Source organism: Canis lupus, chromosome 7 (assembly GCF_048164855.1).
Source record: "Canis lupus baileyi chromosome 7, mCanLup2.hap1, whole genome shotgun sequence".
Lineage (NCBI taxonomy): Eukaryota > Metazoa > Chordata > Mammalia > Carnivora > Canidae > Canis > Canis lupus.
In genome coordinates, this window is record NC_132844.1 from 67,755,011 (window position 1) to 67,772,959 (window position 17,949).

The 17,949-nt window shown below is 37.2% G+C and overlaps 1 protein-coding gene and 1 non-coding gene across 15 annotated transcripts in view; both read left to right on the plus strand.

The window, feature by feature from the left end:
- Window positions 1-17,949, plus strand: part of FKBP5 (FKBP prolyl isomerase 5) — a 136,683-nt gene that overhangs the window by 35,921 nt on the left and 82,813 nt on the right. The window lies entirely within an intron of this gene.
- Window positions 12,383-12,485, plus strand: LOC140637415 (U6 spliceosomal RNA). The gene has a single exon (XR_012034534.1). It is a non-coding gene; the product is annotated as a U6 spliceosomal RNA (small nuclear RNA).

Consider the following 17,949-nt stretch of genomic DNA (forward strand, 5'->3'; position numbering starts at 1 on the left):
TTATTTGATTATTTACTAGAGTGGAAGATGTTTGAAATAACATGACAGCTAACTACATTCAGCAAATTAATCATGGATACTGGGAATAAATGTTTATTTTGTCTTTACTAACCAAAGCCATATATTTGTATGGACTGTATTTTCTTCAACTAAAATTACAGGTTCGTTGAAGAGAAACATAACAAATGTCCAATGTCAAACAACATGGATAAAATGATTTTTTCCATTTAATAAACTATTTATGTTTCTTTAAAGTGACACAGGATCTTTTCCCCCTTTCATACACATTAAATTTCATTGGTCTATCGTTTCTCGGCCTTTCGCCTAAGATCAGGTGTAAGTTTCATTGGTCTATTTTTTTAAGATTTATTTATTTATTTATTTATTATTTATATATATATATATATAGAGAGAGAGAGAGAGAGAGAGGGGCAGAGACACAGGAAGAGGGAGAAGCAGGCTCCATGCCAGGAGCCCGATGTGGGACTCGATCCCAGGACTCCAGGATCGTGCCATGGGCCAAAGGCAGGCGCCAAACCGCTGAACCACCCAGGGATCCCCTCATTGGTCTATTGAGAATGAATAAAACATTATTTGAAAAATTTTTATCTGTTATAATTCTGAGTTGTCAAACTTCAACCGCAGATAGAATTTAAAAAATAGGGGATCCCTGGGTGGCTCAGCGGTGTCAGCGGTGTTGGGATGGTGTCTGCTTGGGATCCCCCCACCCTACCCCCATCCCCAATTACTGCTCACACTCTGTATCTCAAAAAAATTTTTTTAGGGGATGCCTGGGTGACTCAACAGTTTAGCGTCAGCTTTCCGCCTAGGGCGTGATCCTGGAGACCCGGGATCGAGTCCCACGTCGGGCTCCCTGCATGAAGCCTGCTTCTCCCTCTGCCTCTGTCTCTGCCTCTCTCTCTCTTTCTGTGTCTCTCACGAATAAATAAATAAAATCTTAAAAAAATTTTTTTTAATTAAAAGTAATTAAAAAAATTATCTAGGTAGACTTTTTAAAGATTTTTTATTTTGGAAGTTTTCAACTACATAGAACTAGGGAGAATAGTATTATGAACTTCCGTACTACCTGTTCTTCAGATTTACTAATATGGGCATTTTGGTTAATGTACTTATAAAACTATTAAGTTCTCACCACTATTGTAAAATTGTAGTAGTATTGGTGCATCAGATTTTTCTCTGTTTTTTTCTAAAAGTTTTGTTACAAATAGGGAGTCTTCAGAAACAATGTGTTTTAGTTCAGAGACTTGACTTTGGACAGATAGTAATTATGGAACTGTTTTAATCCTTACCCTTTTCTCTTAGCCTGAGGAAAAAATTAATTTTTTAGCTTTTCATTTAGAATAAAGCAGTCCAAATATATCTGTGATAAGTATTATTCATATGGAAGGTTAGGTTATTTTCAAAGTGTTATCTGAGGAATGCTGTTGTTTTTTTTTTTGTTTGTTTGTTTCTGTTTTTTTTTTTTTTTTTTAAATTTCTTATTCATTTATGATAGTCACAGAGAGAGAGAGAGAGAGAGGCAGAGACATAGGCAGAGGGAGAAGCAGGCTCCATGCACCGGGAGCCTGATGTGGGATTCGATCCCGGGTCTCCAGGATCGCGCCCTGGGCCAAAGGCAGGCGCCAAACCGCTGCGCCACCCAGGGATCCCTTTTTTTTTTTTTTTTTAAATTTCTAAAGGTTTAAATTTTTTTTTTTTTAAGGTATTTATTTATTTATTTGTGATAGTCACAGAGAGAGAGAGAGGCAGAGACACAGGCAGAGGGAGAAGCAGGCTCCATGCACCGGGAGCCCGACGTGGGATTTGATCCCGGGTCTCCAGGATCGCGCCCTGGGCCAAAGGCAGGCGCCAAACCGCTGCGCCATCCAGGGATCCCGGAATGCTGTTGTTTTAAATGTTTTTCTGTAAACTTCTTTCTCTAAAGACTTAATCATTGCTGTGCTTGCTAGGCCCCAAATCCATATTTTCTGTCTAAATTTGAGGCCCAAATTTTCACCTATGTCTGCAAACTAAGTTTAAATACCATCTCTGTAGCAGCTGCACACCAGCACCCCCTCCGCTCACCCCCAGCTGAAAAGCTCTTCCCAGTTTTCCTCTTTAGCTGTTAATAACTTCATTACTCTTCTCGGTCAATTTTTTACTCTTTTTTTAAAAAAGATTTTATTTATTCATGAGAGACACAGAGAGAGAGGCAGAGCCACAGGCAGAGGGAGAAGTGGGCTCTCGAGGGGAGCTCCTTGTGGGACTTGATCCCAGGAGCACTGATCCCTCTAGCCCTAAGTTGAAGGCAGATGCTCAACTGATGAGTGACCCAGGTGTCCCATCTTTTTGTCCTTTTCATTTTCAGTACAACAGTCCTAATCTGGTTAACATGTTAAAGCAGATTATCCCTTATCTATAATGAACTTCATATATATGAAAAGTAAGCTGTGTTCCTAAAGTAAACTAGGCATTTTCTTCCCTTCCTGAGAAGGCTTCAGTCAGCCTTTTGTAGGCAAAGACATGTTTAAGGCCTAGGTAATCACTGTACTTAAACTAAAGTATAAAGACTGTTATATGTTATAGCTGTTATAGCTGTCTATTGTCCAGCCTCCAGGGGTCTGGGGCATGATTCCTTTACAGATGGATTGTAGTTTATCAACTAGGCTTGCTTTTGGTCAGTTTATGGAGATCTTTTTCTCTCTGCTTTTCTGGGAAATTAAGTCTTCTCCCAGTTAAGAACCAGGACTTAATTTGAAATTACTGACTTTGGGAATAAAAGAATAAAATTCCATATTGCCTTATGTAATCCAGAATATCTGATTATTTTCTTTTAAGGGAAGTAGGAATAATATGTAAATTCTGAGATGCTTATACAGAAACTAATTTAATAGTTATTAAGAGTGGAAAATGGAGGAGTAAAATACATTTCTGGAAAGCCCTAGTCTGGTAGGAGTAGATGTTGGGGTGAGATTGAGTAGCTTTACAATCTTGGGCAATTTAAAATCAACCTTTCTGAGCCTTATTTTAATTGTAAAATGAGTGGGTTGGATTAGGTAGCATTTTAAGGTTTCTTTGCAGCTCTGAAATTTTAAAATGAATGGTTTCTCAGGAAAAAAACTCCTAATTTATATACTGTTTCTAGTAAATTTTTCAGTCATTTCATATTTTTCTATTTCCTTTAGAGGTTAGGAAAAGGAATAAAGAAGTCAGAATTCCTAAAATAGATTAGATTTTAGTGTTATTTTTCTGTGTGTCTTCACTGAATTTATCCTGGATTCCTACTTTCTACTTTCTGTTTGTGTCCATTTTCCCGCTTTTATTACTTTTTCTTTCCTTTATGGTGTGGCTTTCATATTCCTCTTTTCTCTGCTTTTTGCTACTGCTTTTTTTCTAGCTGATCCGTGAGGCTCATATTTCATTATGGGCATAGAATTTATCAAATATACACTTACGTCTGAGCTATCACTAAATTAAATTTAGATATCCTAATGATTGTCAGGATTAACGGGACCCTTCTACTCTATAATACAAAAGCACAGAGAGAGGAGTCTGAGTGTAAAGGGAATGAGGGAGCCTGGAGGGGGAAGAGTGGTGTCGAAGAGAGTGGTGTCCAAGGATATCCTGGTATTTTTTGATTCACTTATTTATTTTTTTTAAATATTTTATTTATTTATTCATGAGAGAGGCAGAGACATAGGCAGAGGGAGAAGTAGGCTCCATGCAGGGAACCTGATATGGGACTTGATCCAGGGTCTCCAGGATCACGGCCCGGGCTGAAGGCGGCGCCAAACCGCTAAGCCACCATGGCTGCCCTGATATTTTGATTTAAAGTAGAACTTAAAATATTTCAGTCAATGGTGGGGACTCTGCCAGTGAGAGGACAGTTTGGTCCTGAAGTCCTGCTGAGCTACACGTTTTTTTGAGGGCAGCAGCTGCAACTCTGGTATGGAATCATTAGTGTTCAGGGTTATGCTGCAGAGTAAGTGCAGGTTGAACTGAAATGTTGCTAGGACTGATTCTTCAAGGTGTTCTGCAGTTGGCTGGAGATTAAGAGCATGGTACAGACTCTTAAGACTGTCACTACTGCTATGTGATATTGAAAAACATACATAGCTTCTCTGAGCCTTGTTTTCTCACTTTTGATATTGAGGAGAGGCAGTTGTGAGGATTAAAGGAGACTGTACGTATAAAGACACTTAGCCTAGAGCCTGCGTATAGGTCTTCAATAAACACTAAATGCCGTTATAGTTTAATAAGCACTTTTATGTTTCAGATACTAGGTTCTCTTAGGTTCTTATTATAGAATAAATGAGGCAAGAGCCTCATTTAGCAAAGATAAAATATATACACAAAAGATAAATAACCTAGGTCCACTGGTAAGGTTTACTTAAGGACTCAAGAGGCAGGAATAATTGCTAAGCAGATGAGAACTTCAGGAAGGTGACAGAACTTGGTCTGAGCTTTGAATGACTAGTTAGCAAGCTGAGAGGACAAGATCCTTGGAGCCAGACACCCCGTGTCTGAATCTGAGCTCTGCTTCTATGTAATGTTAATAAGCAAGTTACTTGACTTGCCTCCTAGGATTGTTGAGAGAATTAAATGAGCTAATACATGTCAGGTACTGAGAATGGTGCTTCAAACATGGTGAGAACATGATAAATTATAGTATAAGTTGAGAGAAAACGCATTTCAGACAGAGCATTGAGTGATGATGAAGGGGAGATATTCTAGATTTGTTTGAAATGATGAAGCCAAAGTGGCTGAGGGGAATAACCTGTCGGAAAATAGTTGGTGATTATGTTGGGGCAGAATTATGAAGCCAGACATGAGATCTTTTCTGAGTGAACTGAGGGAACTTGGGAGGATTTCTTGGGTTATTTGTGAGGCATTATTGTATGTTACAGATAACATTTCTAAGTCCTATCTCTGGCATTTCTCACTTTCTTTTCTGATTTCAATATAACTGAAACTTGTATTCAAACTAATTTTGACAATGAAACTCATGATCTTCTATCCTGAACCATTTGTCCATTTCTTTTTGTAAATATGAGTTTTTGACTTTTTTTTTCTCTCCATATTCTGATTGTATATGTTATCCTATTCCTTTTTTCCAGATTTTCCTCTCTGTCCTCAGAGACCCCAGTCCAGATCCTAAATCACTAAAGCCATAAAGTAGAAAGAGTCAGGGAGACCAAGAGAGGAAGGAAGGGATATAACCTCAAGTCCAGCCATCTTGCCTTCAGATGAGGACATTGAGGTCCACAGGAAGTCAAATCACATGTTCAAGATCCACAGCTAATTAATGAGCAGGCCTGCACCTTTTAGAGCTAAAGTAGGGCTGTTTTTTACTGTCATGCCTAGTGTGGTTCTTAACCATCTGGGTGGGAATTATAGTAGTACCTCTGATAATTTTTCTACTATTGCTATTAAAAACCAAGATAAAAAATAATTTTACTGTCAGAAAAAATGTGATAGTAACTCAAGTTTTTTTTTTTTTTTTTAAGATTTTATTTATTTATTCATGAGAGAAAGAGACCCAGGCAGAGGGAGAAGCAGGCTCCATTCCAGGAGCCCGATGTGGGACTCGATCCCGGGACTCCAGGATCACGTCCTGAGTCAAAGGCAGACCCTAAACCCCTGAGCCACCCGGGCTGCCCCGTAATTCAAGCTTCTTAATGAGAAGCCTATGATTACATTTCTTGGATGAGCATTACTATTCTTTTTTCTCTTCTTTTTTTTAGCATTACTATTCTTAAATATCCAAAACTAAGACTCCAAAATCTACTTTAAGAAGAATAGAGTTTCTTTCATTTTTAGAGTTGTAAATTATAAATTTAATAGTGCTCTAAACATAAATTCTCAAGAAAAGTAGGCTTTTTGTGTCTATCATTTTATAGATTGATGTGCTGGTAAGATTAGCATGAAGAGTTAGGAGCTATTATACTTTCACCTCACATCCCCCACCCTATACTTTTATTGCAGTAGCTTCTTAAGTTTACATCTTCTCCAGTCTCTTACATTTTAGTATATGCCACACATAATGGTGAGAAACTTATTTAAGCTTTGTTTTCTTCTACACTATTTTCCTGTGTAGATGTAGTGTGGTGGAACATCTATAAAGGCCTAAGCTTAGTTTCTGGTCACTCTAGATGCTCAATAAATACTCCCTTTTTTACAGAGTACATAATTTTTTCTCATATATAAATAATGCCTGTTCCTAGCCACCAAATAAATCATTCTCACACTGTTTTTCTTCCCCTTGACGTGTATTGTTTAACTTTGGCAAGATGTCCTTCCTGCATTTGGAAATTTTGCATGGTGTACAAATACTTTTTAGTCACTTTAAGCATGATTTTATCATGAAATCATTTTGCAACTGGTAATAATGTTCTATATTCTTTCCCATGATTACAGAATGAGAAAGGCATGGGTTACATAAAGATGCTCCAGACTACTTTTTATCATGCTGTATTCCTTCAAAGAAAGTAGGCATCTAGATTAGATTTATTTTTACTGAAATACTAATTTTTCTTTATCATTTTCAAATACTGTGAAGTTGAATTGTATAATCCACAAGTATATATAAAATTTTTTTTCCATGTCCTCAAAGCTTTTATCAGATCACTTCTATTTCCCATGGTTTGGGGGTTTTTTTGCTTCCTTTTTTTTGAAGGGAGAGGGATTTTTTTCTCTGTCTTATCTGCAACTTGTTTTGTATTTGGAGGATTTTTTAGGTAGAAGCCCTGCAATTCTTATACACTGAGAAAGAGACTGTTGGTTTTGTAACTTTCATTATTATATAAGTAGTATAATTTATATTTCCATCTTTGTAAATTATTAAATTCCTGTTATTGCTATGTTAGCCATCATGTACGACTTAAATGCACTGTAGTTATGTTTGGTCATAATAATTTCATCCACTGTTGTCAAAAGTGGAAATACTATAGCTGGGGTGTGTTTATGTATTGCCTCTAGAGTTGTAGCCATTGACGAACGGGAAACTGAAAGCTAAAAGTTCAGGAAATGTATTGTATTGAGGCTTTGTGGAAAAAAAAATGTAATACTAAACTGCTGGAAACCATAGACATTGGAAGACTGAAACATTTGTGTGTACATTTAGTTAGAGATGAATATTGCGGATTCTTAGAACAATGCTGTCATATGCTTAAATACGTTAATAGATGCAGTATGTGTGTTGCAGGCCAGGAAAGTTGTGTAATGCTAGAGAAAAATGCAACAGATTATTATATGTGTTCAACTATACGTTTTTAAGAAATAAAACAGCTGGCACATCTGTCAAATTCTTCAAGGATGTCATTTTCAGAGACTTGCAGTTTTGGTTTTAGTTTAGTTTTTGGGAAGGGGAGGTCACTATGTAACAAGGTAGCCCATTTTACCCTTAAGAAGTTCTGATGGCATAAGTTTTATTTTCTTATATTGAATTGAACTTTATTTCCTTATAATTTATTAATATATTCTGTAGTTTTTGTAGTGCTGAAAATAATTGATAAAATTACTTAAAAATTAAATGTATGCAAATTTTTTTTTTAGGTATTGTGGTATTTTAGGTACTTCATAAAGTACTATGCATAGGAGTCTTTATTTTTTAACTTATTTAAAAAATTTGTGTCAGAGGAGGTGTGAGGTGTCCCTTAGGTGTGCAATAATATATTGATTCAGCAATTCATTGCATTACTCAATGCTCTCCACAATAAGTGGAGATCTGTCTGTCACCATACATACAAAGTTATTGCAGTATTATTGACTATATTCTCTGTTGCTGTACTTTTCATCTTCATGACTTATTTTATAACTGGAATTTTGTACCTCTTAATCCCTTTCATATGTTTTTACACCCATCCCTTCACCCACCTCCTCTCTGGCAACCATCAGTTCTCTGTATTTAAGAGTCTGGTTTCTCAGGGCACCCTGGTGACTCAGTCAGTTAGGCATCCAACTCTTGATTTTGACTCAGTCTGCCTTAGATTCTTCCCCTCCCCAAGCTCACAAGCTTGTGTGTGCTCTCTCTCTCTCTCTCTTAAATAAATAATAATAAAAAAAAGAGTCTGGTTTTTTGCTTCTTTTTTTTCTTTCTTTTTTGGGAGAGGGAGAGAGGAGAAGTGAGAGAGAGCGAGCATCTTAGGCAAGCTCTGTGCCCAGCACAAAGTCAGATGTGGGACTCAGTCTCACAACCTGAGATCATGACCTCAGTCAAAGTCAAAAGTCAGAGGCTTAACTGACTGAGCCATCTAGGCACTGAAACATTTGTGTGTACATTTAGTTAGGACTATTGTGGATTCTTAGAACAATGCATTTTTCTCTTTCTCTTTTTAAGTGAAATTTTAATGTTGATTACTTTTTAAAAAGTTATATAAAAAAGTGAAAATTTAATGCTGATTATTTAAAAAATATATATATATGATTTGAAATGGTAGATGCACCACTATGTTCATTGAAGCATTATTTATAATAGCCAAAATATAGAAGGAACCTAAGTATCTATCAATAGATGAATGGATAAAGAAGGCATGATACACATGAATATTACTCAACTATAAAAAAGAATGAAATCTTGCCCTTTGCAACATGGATGGACCTAGAGGGTATTATATGCTAAGTTAGAGAAAGACACATACCTTTGATTTCATTTAGGTAGGATCTATAAACAAAACCGAAACAGACTCATAAATACAGAGAACAAACTGGTAGTTATCGGAGAGGAGGGGGCAGGAGAATGGATGAAGTAGGTGAAGGGGATTATAAACTATGAACTTCTAGTTATAAAATAAATCGGGGGATATAAAGTACAGCATAGGTAATATAGTCCATAACGACGTAGTAACTTTGTATGCTGACAGGTGGTAAACTACTCATTATGGTGAACATTTCATAATTTATGTAAATATCAGGTCTTGATCTTGAGGTTCCTTACTTCCAGTAAGGAAGTTTGAGTTGTGTCCTGTTGTTTTAAACTGTTGGAGTTATGTTGTGCTTAATATCCTTCTGCATATAATTCTTCTTCTGTGAGAATACTGATAATTTCCTGGAAGTATTGCTGGGCTGAAGAATATTTTGCACTTAAACTTTTTAAAGATGTTAGCAAATTCACCTTTAAAATATTTTACTACTTTGTACTTTCACTAGGGATATATGAGGTGTTATTTTCTGATAACTGTACACACTTCCATTTTGCTGATTAGAGGAGTTCAACTTTTGAAAATGAATCCTTCCTGTAGTAATTTGAGATGTTTAGGAAATGATAGATTAATATATTCTCATTGCCTGATGGAAGTCAAGTGGAAGATGGTGGTCTTCAGACCTATAGTATACATTGCACTGATTCAGATAGAAGAGATCAAGATGTTGGTTTCCTGGGGATTTGTCTTAGAATGTTTAAGGTAAACATTTATTAGTGACATTCTGAAGCAGTAGAAGGCCCTGAGTGTGCAGATTTGAGAAGTTTGGATCTGTTGTGCTGGAGAACTATTTAAAGTCCTTGAATTAAAAATAAATAAATAAATAAAGTCCTTGAATTGGGAGTATACTGTGTGTGAGAGAAGCTTTACTGGCAGTATGTACAGAATGAATGGAAGTGAGTGAGTAGGCTGGAAATAGGTCAGCTGGAGAACTCTGGTAATTCAGGAAGGAAATGAAGAAAACCCAGAATATGGTGATAGATACCAATTTGGAAAGTAAGGAAGTAGGAAACACCGTGAACATTTGACAGGTCCTGTTGATAAGATAGAGAAAAAATATATTAAAGTTGTAAGCCTAGGAAAGTAGCCAGATAATACAGATTAATGAAGTAGAAAAGAGGCCAATTTTGAAAAGTTGATTTTCTTTAAAAAGGTAGGGATATAAAAGGGCCCCGAAGTATCTATGATCGGGTGATTAGAGATCAAAAACTGCAGAAGAGAAAAAAGAGAAGTTATTAGTAGATTTAGTTATAATAGAGGAAGTAGCTGGAATTAAGAGTGGTAAGTTCTGGTATGAAGTAGTTAACAGAAAAAGGTGTTCATTGAGGATTACATTTTGGGAAGGGGTTGTCTCAATAATGGGAGCTAGGTTGAATGAATAATCAGGGAAGAAGAAATTAGTAATCTGAGGAGTAGGGAAAGAATCGGGATATGTATCTGCATATGATACAATATTTACTTGATATTTTCCAGGTAGATACTGTGTTCTTCCTTTGGTGGTGATAACCTCAGAAAATTGTAATGATTATCTTAAAGATGGAGTTTATTTTATACCAGAAGTTAATATTCTGCTTGAAAAATGGTCTTGAAAAAGTAGTTTTGGTGTCCTATGCTATGTTCCTTTTAGTTTCATAAAATTGTTTCATCTTGTTTTATTTTTATTTTTATTTTTTTATTTTTTTTTTTAAAGATTTTATTTATTTATTCATGATAGTCACAGAGAGAGAGAGAGAGAGAGAGAGAGAGGCAGAGACACAGGCAGAGCAAGAGCAGGCTCCATGCAGGAAGCCCGACGTGGGATTCGATCCCGGGTCTCCAGGATTGCGCCCTGGGCCAAAGGCAGGCGCCAAACCGCTGTGCCACCCAGGGATCCCCTCATCTTGTTTTAATCTCTCTGGGTCCTACACAAAAAAACACAGCTTATTGCTGGAGAAAGTCCAGATACCTTGTGTATTTTAGTTGGTCATTTAAAAAAATGTTTCCTGGCTTTTGAAACTTGACTAATAACCAGTGGTAAGAATCCATATCTCTTTAGGACATAGTGTGAATTCAGAGTTTTTACTGTCATAGAACTTGTCAGGATGGAGCCTATTCACAGGAAATGATCTAGTATCAAAGTCAGGACCTCTGACACTATGTGAAATGGGTTAGAGTTGCAAGCTCAGGAGTCATTGTGCCTGGTTCCATTGTTCACTGGCAATATTGTGCCCCTTAATTTCACCATCTGGAAGTGGCAATAACAGTTCTATATCACAGGGTTATTGAGAGAGGCTCTGTCATGGAGCTTATATTCTAATTCTCGTAAGGAGAGACAAGCAATAGGCAAGTAAATATATGTGCCAGGTGGCAAGTGGAGGAGAAAAATGATAGAGTTGATTGCTTTTGTTTCTTGTTCTTTTATATTGGGTAACAGGGAAGGCCTCTCTGATAAGAAAGTATTTGAACAGAAACTTAACTGAGGGAGCAAACTGTGTGTCTCCAGGGGAGAGTTCCAGGCAGAGGGAACAGCAAGTGCAGAAGTCTTGGTGAGAGGCATGTTGGAAGGGGTATAGCAAGAAGGCTGGTGTGGCAGAAACAGAGTGAGAGGAGGGGAAATAGGAAAATATTTTCAGAGAGAGCCGCTGACCAGCATGTAGGGTGTTAAGTGTAATAAGGACTTTGGGTTTTATTCTGTGTGAGCTGGGAAGCTGTTGGAGGGTTGCCAGAGTAGTTTTTTTTAAGCTAGTCTGATTGTCACTTCTTTCCTTAAGAATGCTTCAGTTCTCTATTTCCTTTGGAATAAAGTTCAAATGCTTTATTCTGGCACACAAAGTCCTTCACAGTCAGCTTCTGCCTATTTATTTAGCATCATCTGCATCCTTTCCACATGTACTCTCTGCTCTAGCCAAATTGGATTACATGCGGTTCCTTGGATGGGTCATGATGATTCACGTCTTTGTGTCTTTCTGCATGCTATTTGCCCTGTGAGAAACCCTCCCCCTCAGCTCACGTAGTCCCTGGCTGTGTTTTAGATGGTCCTTTTTGTGCTTCTAGAGCAGCACCCTGTGTCTCCTTGTCTCACCTTTCTCCCCGCTAGCAACTTTGTACTCAAGCCACAGCCCTGGAATGTGCCGTGTTCTTCCACCAGCCTTGATTTTACTCCTGCCACACCCTTGCCAGTTGAAATTAATGTCCATTCTTCAAGAACCAGCTGGAACACTGCCCTCTTTTCCCTGCTTTATAAACTGCCATCTTTTCCCTACCCTTATAAATACTTTGTAACTCTCTCATACTTAATCACAGTTATCTTGAATTAAAATGTTTTTTTTGCTTTGCCTCACACAAAATCCTTGGCCTTACTCATTTTAGTTTCCACTGTGGCTCCCAGTGTAGGGTCTGCACAGATTTCACATTCAGTTAAGTACTCATCATGGTATGTAGGATTCATAGAAAACTGTTGGGTTTCAAGATGCTAAGGGCCATAAGCAAAGTGAGACATTGTTAACAAAACAAATCTACTGTAACATAGTGTTGATGATGGCATGGGTACCTTGGTTCTCTCCTATATTTACTATTGGCATCAAAAGTTAGTGCACCTCCTTTGAAATGTGGTTTGGCAAAACGTATTCAGACACATAAATGTTCATGGGTTTTGACCTAGTGACACCACTTCCGGAAATCATCTTAAGAAAATAACAGAGCGTGTGCTTTGGCAGTACATGTACTAGAATTGGAACGATACAGGAAAGATCAGTACAGCCCTTGTGCAAGGATGACATGCAAATTCGTGTATCATTTCATATTTTTTGTAAGTTATATCCCAATTAAAAAAGAAAAATCTAAAAAAAGAAAAAAAAAAGAAAAAAAAGAAAAATCTGGGCAGCCCGGTGGCTCAGTGGTTTAGCGCCACCTTCAGCCCAGGGTGTGGTCCTGGAGACCTGGGATAGAGTCCCATGTCAGGCTCCCTGCATGGAACCTGCTTCTCCCTCTTCCTATGTCTCTGCCGCTCTCTCTCTTTCTCTCTCTCTCTCTGTCTCTCATAAATCAATCAATCAATCTTAAAAAAAGAAAGAAAAATCTAAAAAGAAAATAATACAAACCAGAATGACAATTATAACTACTAATGTTGAAAGTTTACTATGTGACAGGCACCATGCAAAGCCCTTACTTTATTTGATCCTTAGAATCCAAGGGGTGTGACTACTGTTACTTCACGTGATAGAGGGAGAAATTGAGGCATGAAGTAGTTGAGTGACTTGCCCAGGCGTCGCTCATATCACTGCTCAAGCCAAGATTCTCACTGAAGCAGTGTTTAAGAATTCATACTCTTTGGGGTTCCTGGGTGGCTCAGTTGGTTACGTGTCTGACTCTTGATTTTGGCACAGGTCATGATCTCAGGGTTATGATATCCAGCTCTGCCTTGGGGCTCCACACTCAGCTGGGAGTCTACTTGAGATTCTCTTCCTGTCCCTCTGCCCCTCTCAATGCATGTGTATGTGTGCTTGCTTGCTCTCCCGGTCTCTCAAATAAATCCTTAAAGAATCCGTACTCTTTTTTTCCTTTTTCTTTTTAAGATTTTAACTTTAAGTAATCTCTACACCCATGGGGCTTGAACCCACAACCCTGAGATCAAGAGTTGCACACTCCACCAAGTGAGCCCCCCATGTACCCCAAGAATCCATACTCTTAATTATATATGATCAAAGCCTAGGCACAAAAATGTTCACAGCAGTGTTAGGTAGAATAGATACATTGGAAGCAATGTATGTTAATAATTAATGTTCATCTGTTCAATAGAGTATTTTTTTCAATGGCTTTATTGACATAAAATTCACATAGCATGGTATTCATATCTTAAAGTGTATAATTCAGTGATTTCCAGTATATTCACAGAATTGTGCAGTTATACCATTATCCCATTTAAGAGCATTTTGTTTATTTATCCCTAAAAGAAATCTCATACCCATTTACAGTCACTTCTACTTCTACCATTACCTTAAAAGAACACCAGTCTACTTTCTGTCTCTATGGATTTGTGGACATTCCATATAGATGGAATCATACAATACATCCTATTTTGTGTCTCATTTAGCATAACATTTTCAAGGTTCATTCATGTAGCGTGTTGTCAGTACTTCATTACTGAATAATAATATGTGGCATGAATATACCACATTTTGTTTACCCATTCAATAGTTAATGGACATTTGGATTGTTTCTACTCTTTAGCTATTATGAATATTGTTACATACATCTATGTACAAATTTTTGTGTGGACATATGTTTTCATTTTTCTTGGAATTGTTGATCAAATGATAACTTTAACTTTTAGAGGAACTGCCACACTGTTTTCTAAAGCAGCTGCAGTATTTTACCCTCCCACTAACAATGCATGAGGGTTCTACGTTTCCCACATCTTTGTCAGTACTTGTTATCATCTGTCCTTTTCCTAATAGCCATACTGGTGGGTATGGAGTGATATCTGACTGTGGCTTTCATTTACATTTCCCTACTGACTAGTGCTATTCAGCATCTTTTCATGTGATCATTTGCTATTTGTATATCTCTTTGGAGCAATGTCTATTTGAATACTTTGCCCATTTAAAAAATATTTATTTAAAATATTTATTATTTTATTTTAGACAGAGTATGAGTTGGGTGGGGGTGGGGGAGCAGAGGGAGAGAGAATCTCAAGCAGACTCCCTGCTGAGCATGGGGCCTGATGCAGGGCTCGATCCCACAATCCTGGGATCATGACCTGAGCGGAAATCAAGAGTTGGACACTTAACTGACTGAGCCACCCAGGCTTCCCTTAAGATTTCTTTTTTAAAGATTTTATTTATTTATTCATGAGAGACACAGAGAGAGAGGCAGAGACGCAGGCAGAGGGAGAAGCAGGCTCCATGCAAAAAGCCCAATGTGGGACTTGATCCCAGCCCTCAGGGATCACGCCCTGAGCCAAAGGCAGATGCTCAACTGCTGAGCCACCTAGGTGTCCCAAGATTTTGTTTTTAAGTTTCCCTATGCCCAATGTGGGGCTTGAACTCAAAATCTTGAGATCAAGAGTGGCACACTCTCTTGAGAGCCAGCCAGGTGCCCCTGTCCATTTTTTAATAGGGTTGTTTTCTTTATTACTAAGTTGTAGATTTTTTTTATTGAAGTATAATTGACATAATATTAGTTTCAGCTGTGCAATCCAGTGGTTTGACAACTATATTATGAAATGCTCAGTATAAGTGTAGTTATCTACTACTATATAAAGTTACTGCAGTATTATTGACTGTATTTCCTATGCTGTACATTTCATCCCTGTGACTGATTTACTAACTGGAAGTTTGCCCTTCTTAATCCCCTTCATTTATTTCACCTCTTTCCAGCCCCTTCCCTTCTTTTAGCCATCAGGTTTTTTTTTTCTTCCTGTATTTGTGAATCTGTTTCCATTTGTTTTGTTTTTTAGATTCTATAAATGTGAAAACGTGGTAATTGTCTTTTTCTGACTAATTTAGCATAACACTCTAATTCCGTACATATTGTGAATGTATGATTTCACTTTTTTTATAGCTAATATTCCACTGTATATATACACCACATTTTCTTTAGTCCTTCAACTATCAATAGACATTCAGGTTGCTTCCATATCTTACCCGTTGTAAATAATGCTGCAATAAACATAGGGGTGCTTGTATGTTTTTGAATTAGTGTTTTCATTTTCTTTGAATAAATACCCAGAAATAGAACTACTGGGTCATATGGTATTTCTGACTTTCAGTTTTTTGAGGAACCTCCATACTGTTTTCTGTAGTGACTAGACTAATTTACATTCTCAACAACTAATACAGAGAGGTTCCATTTTCTCCATATATTCGCCAGCTCTTGTTATTCTTATTTTTTTGATAATAGCCATTCTGACAGATGTTAGGTGATGTCTCTGTGGTTTTGATTTGACTTCCCTGATAAGTGATGCTGAGCTCTTTTCATGTACTTATTGGCAACCTATATGTCGTCTTTGGAAAAATATATATTTCTAGATTCTCTGTCCAGTTTTTAATCAGATTGGTTTTTTGATGTTGAGTTGTATGAGTTCTTTATATACTTTGCATATTAACCCCTTATTAGATAGATTATCTGCAGATATCTTCACCCATTCAGCAGGTTGCCTTGTTTGTTTTGTTGGTGGTTTCCTACACCATGCAAAAGCTTTTTAGTTTGATGTTTTAGTTGTCTTTGCCTTTGCTTTTCTTTCCTGGGTAGGCATAAACGAAGAATATTGCTGAGGCTGATGTCCAAGAGTTTACTGCCTATGTCTCCTTAAGAAGTTTTATGGTTTTAGGTCTTATATTGAGGTCTTTAATACATTTTGAGTTTATTTTTCTATGTCGTGTAAAAAAGTGGTCTGGTTTTATTTTTTTGCATGTAGCTATCCAGCTTTCTCAACACCATTTATTAAAGACACTGTCTTTTCTGCATTGTGTATTTTTGCCTCTTTTGTCATAGATTAATTTCACCATTATAACCTTGGGTTTATTTCTGGGCTTGCTATACTGTTCTATGGATCTATGTGTTTGTTTTTGTGCCAGCACCATAGTTTATTGATTACTATGGCTTCATAGTATAATTTGAAATCTAAGATTGTGATACCTCCAGCTTTGTTCCTCTTTCTCAAGATTGCTTTGGTTATTTGGGGTCTCTGGTGCTTCCATAAACATTTTAGGATTGTTCTAGTTTTGTGGAAAATGCTGTTGGTATTTTGATAGGTATTATATTGAATCTGGATTGCTTTGGGTAGTATGGGCATTTTATTTTATTTATGATTTTATTTATTTGAGAGAGAGACTGAGAGCAAGCAGGGAGAGGGAGAGGGACAAGGAGACTCTGCACTGAGCATAGAGCCTGATGCAGGGCTTGAACTTAGGACCCTGAGATCATGACCTGAGCCAAAATCAGGAGTCGGACACTTAATCAACTGAACCTCACCCAGGTGCCTCTGGATATTTTATCAATATTAATTCTACCAATCCATGAGCATGGTATATCTTTTTATTTATTTGTGTCATCTTTAATTTCTTTCATGTCTTATAGTTTTCAGAGTACATATCTCTCACCTCTTATAGCTAATATTCCGGTTAAAATTATTCCGAGGTTGGGCAGCCCGGGTGGCTCAGTGGTTTAGTGCTGCCTTCAGCCCAGGGCGTGATCCTGGAAACCCGGGATCAAGTCCCACGTCAGGCTCCCTGCATGGAGCCTGCTTCTCCCTCTGCCTGTGTCTCTGCCTCTCTTTCCTCTCTGTGTTTCTCATGTATAAATAAATAAAATCTTTAAAAAATATATTCCAAGGTATACTATTGATTTTGATGCAATTATTTTCTTAATTTCTTTTTCTGATAGTCATTAGTATATAGAAATGCAACAGATTTCCGTATGTTGATTTTGTAGATTTTTTGTTGGATTCTTTAGGGTTTTCTATATGTAGTATCATGTCATCTGCAAATAGTGACAGTTTAACCTCTTTCTTACCAATTTGGATGCTTTTTATTTCTTTTTCTTGTCTGATTACTGTGGCTAGGACTTCCAGTGGTGAGAGTGGGCATCCCTGTCTTGGTCCTGACTCTAGAGGAAAAGCTTTCAGCTTTTCACTATTGAGTGTGATGTTAGCTGTGAATTTGTCATTTTTATTATGTTGAGGTATATTTCTTCTGTACCCACATTGTTGAGAGTTTCTATCATGAATGGATGTTGAATTTTGTCAAATGCTTTTTCTGCATCTATTAAGATGATTTTTTTTAAGATTTTATTTATTTGTTCATGAGAGACATGGAGAGAGGCACAGACACAGGCAGAGGGAGAAGCAGGCTCCACGCAGGGAGCCCAATGCGGGACCCGATCTCGGGTCTCCAGGATCACGCCCTGGGCTGAAGGCAGCGCTAAACCACTGAGCCCTGGGCTGCCCTATTAAGATGACATTGCTATTTGTATATCTCTTTGGAGCAATGTCTATTTGAATACTTTGCCCATTAAAAAAATTTATTTAAAATATTTATTATTTTATTATTTTATTTATTATTTTATTATTTTGATTGTTATTCTTCATTTTGTTAATGTGGTGTACCACATTGGTTAATTTGCAGATATTTAACCATCCTGCATTGCTGTATTAAATCCCACTTAATAGTGGTGAATGATCCTTTTAATATGTTTTTGAGTTCAATGTGCTAATCTTTTGTGGAGGATTTTTATATTTATGTTCATCAGGGACATTAGTCTGTAATTTTTT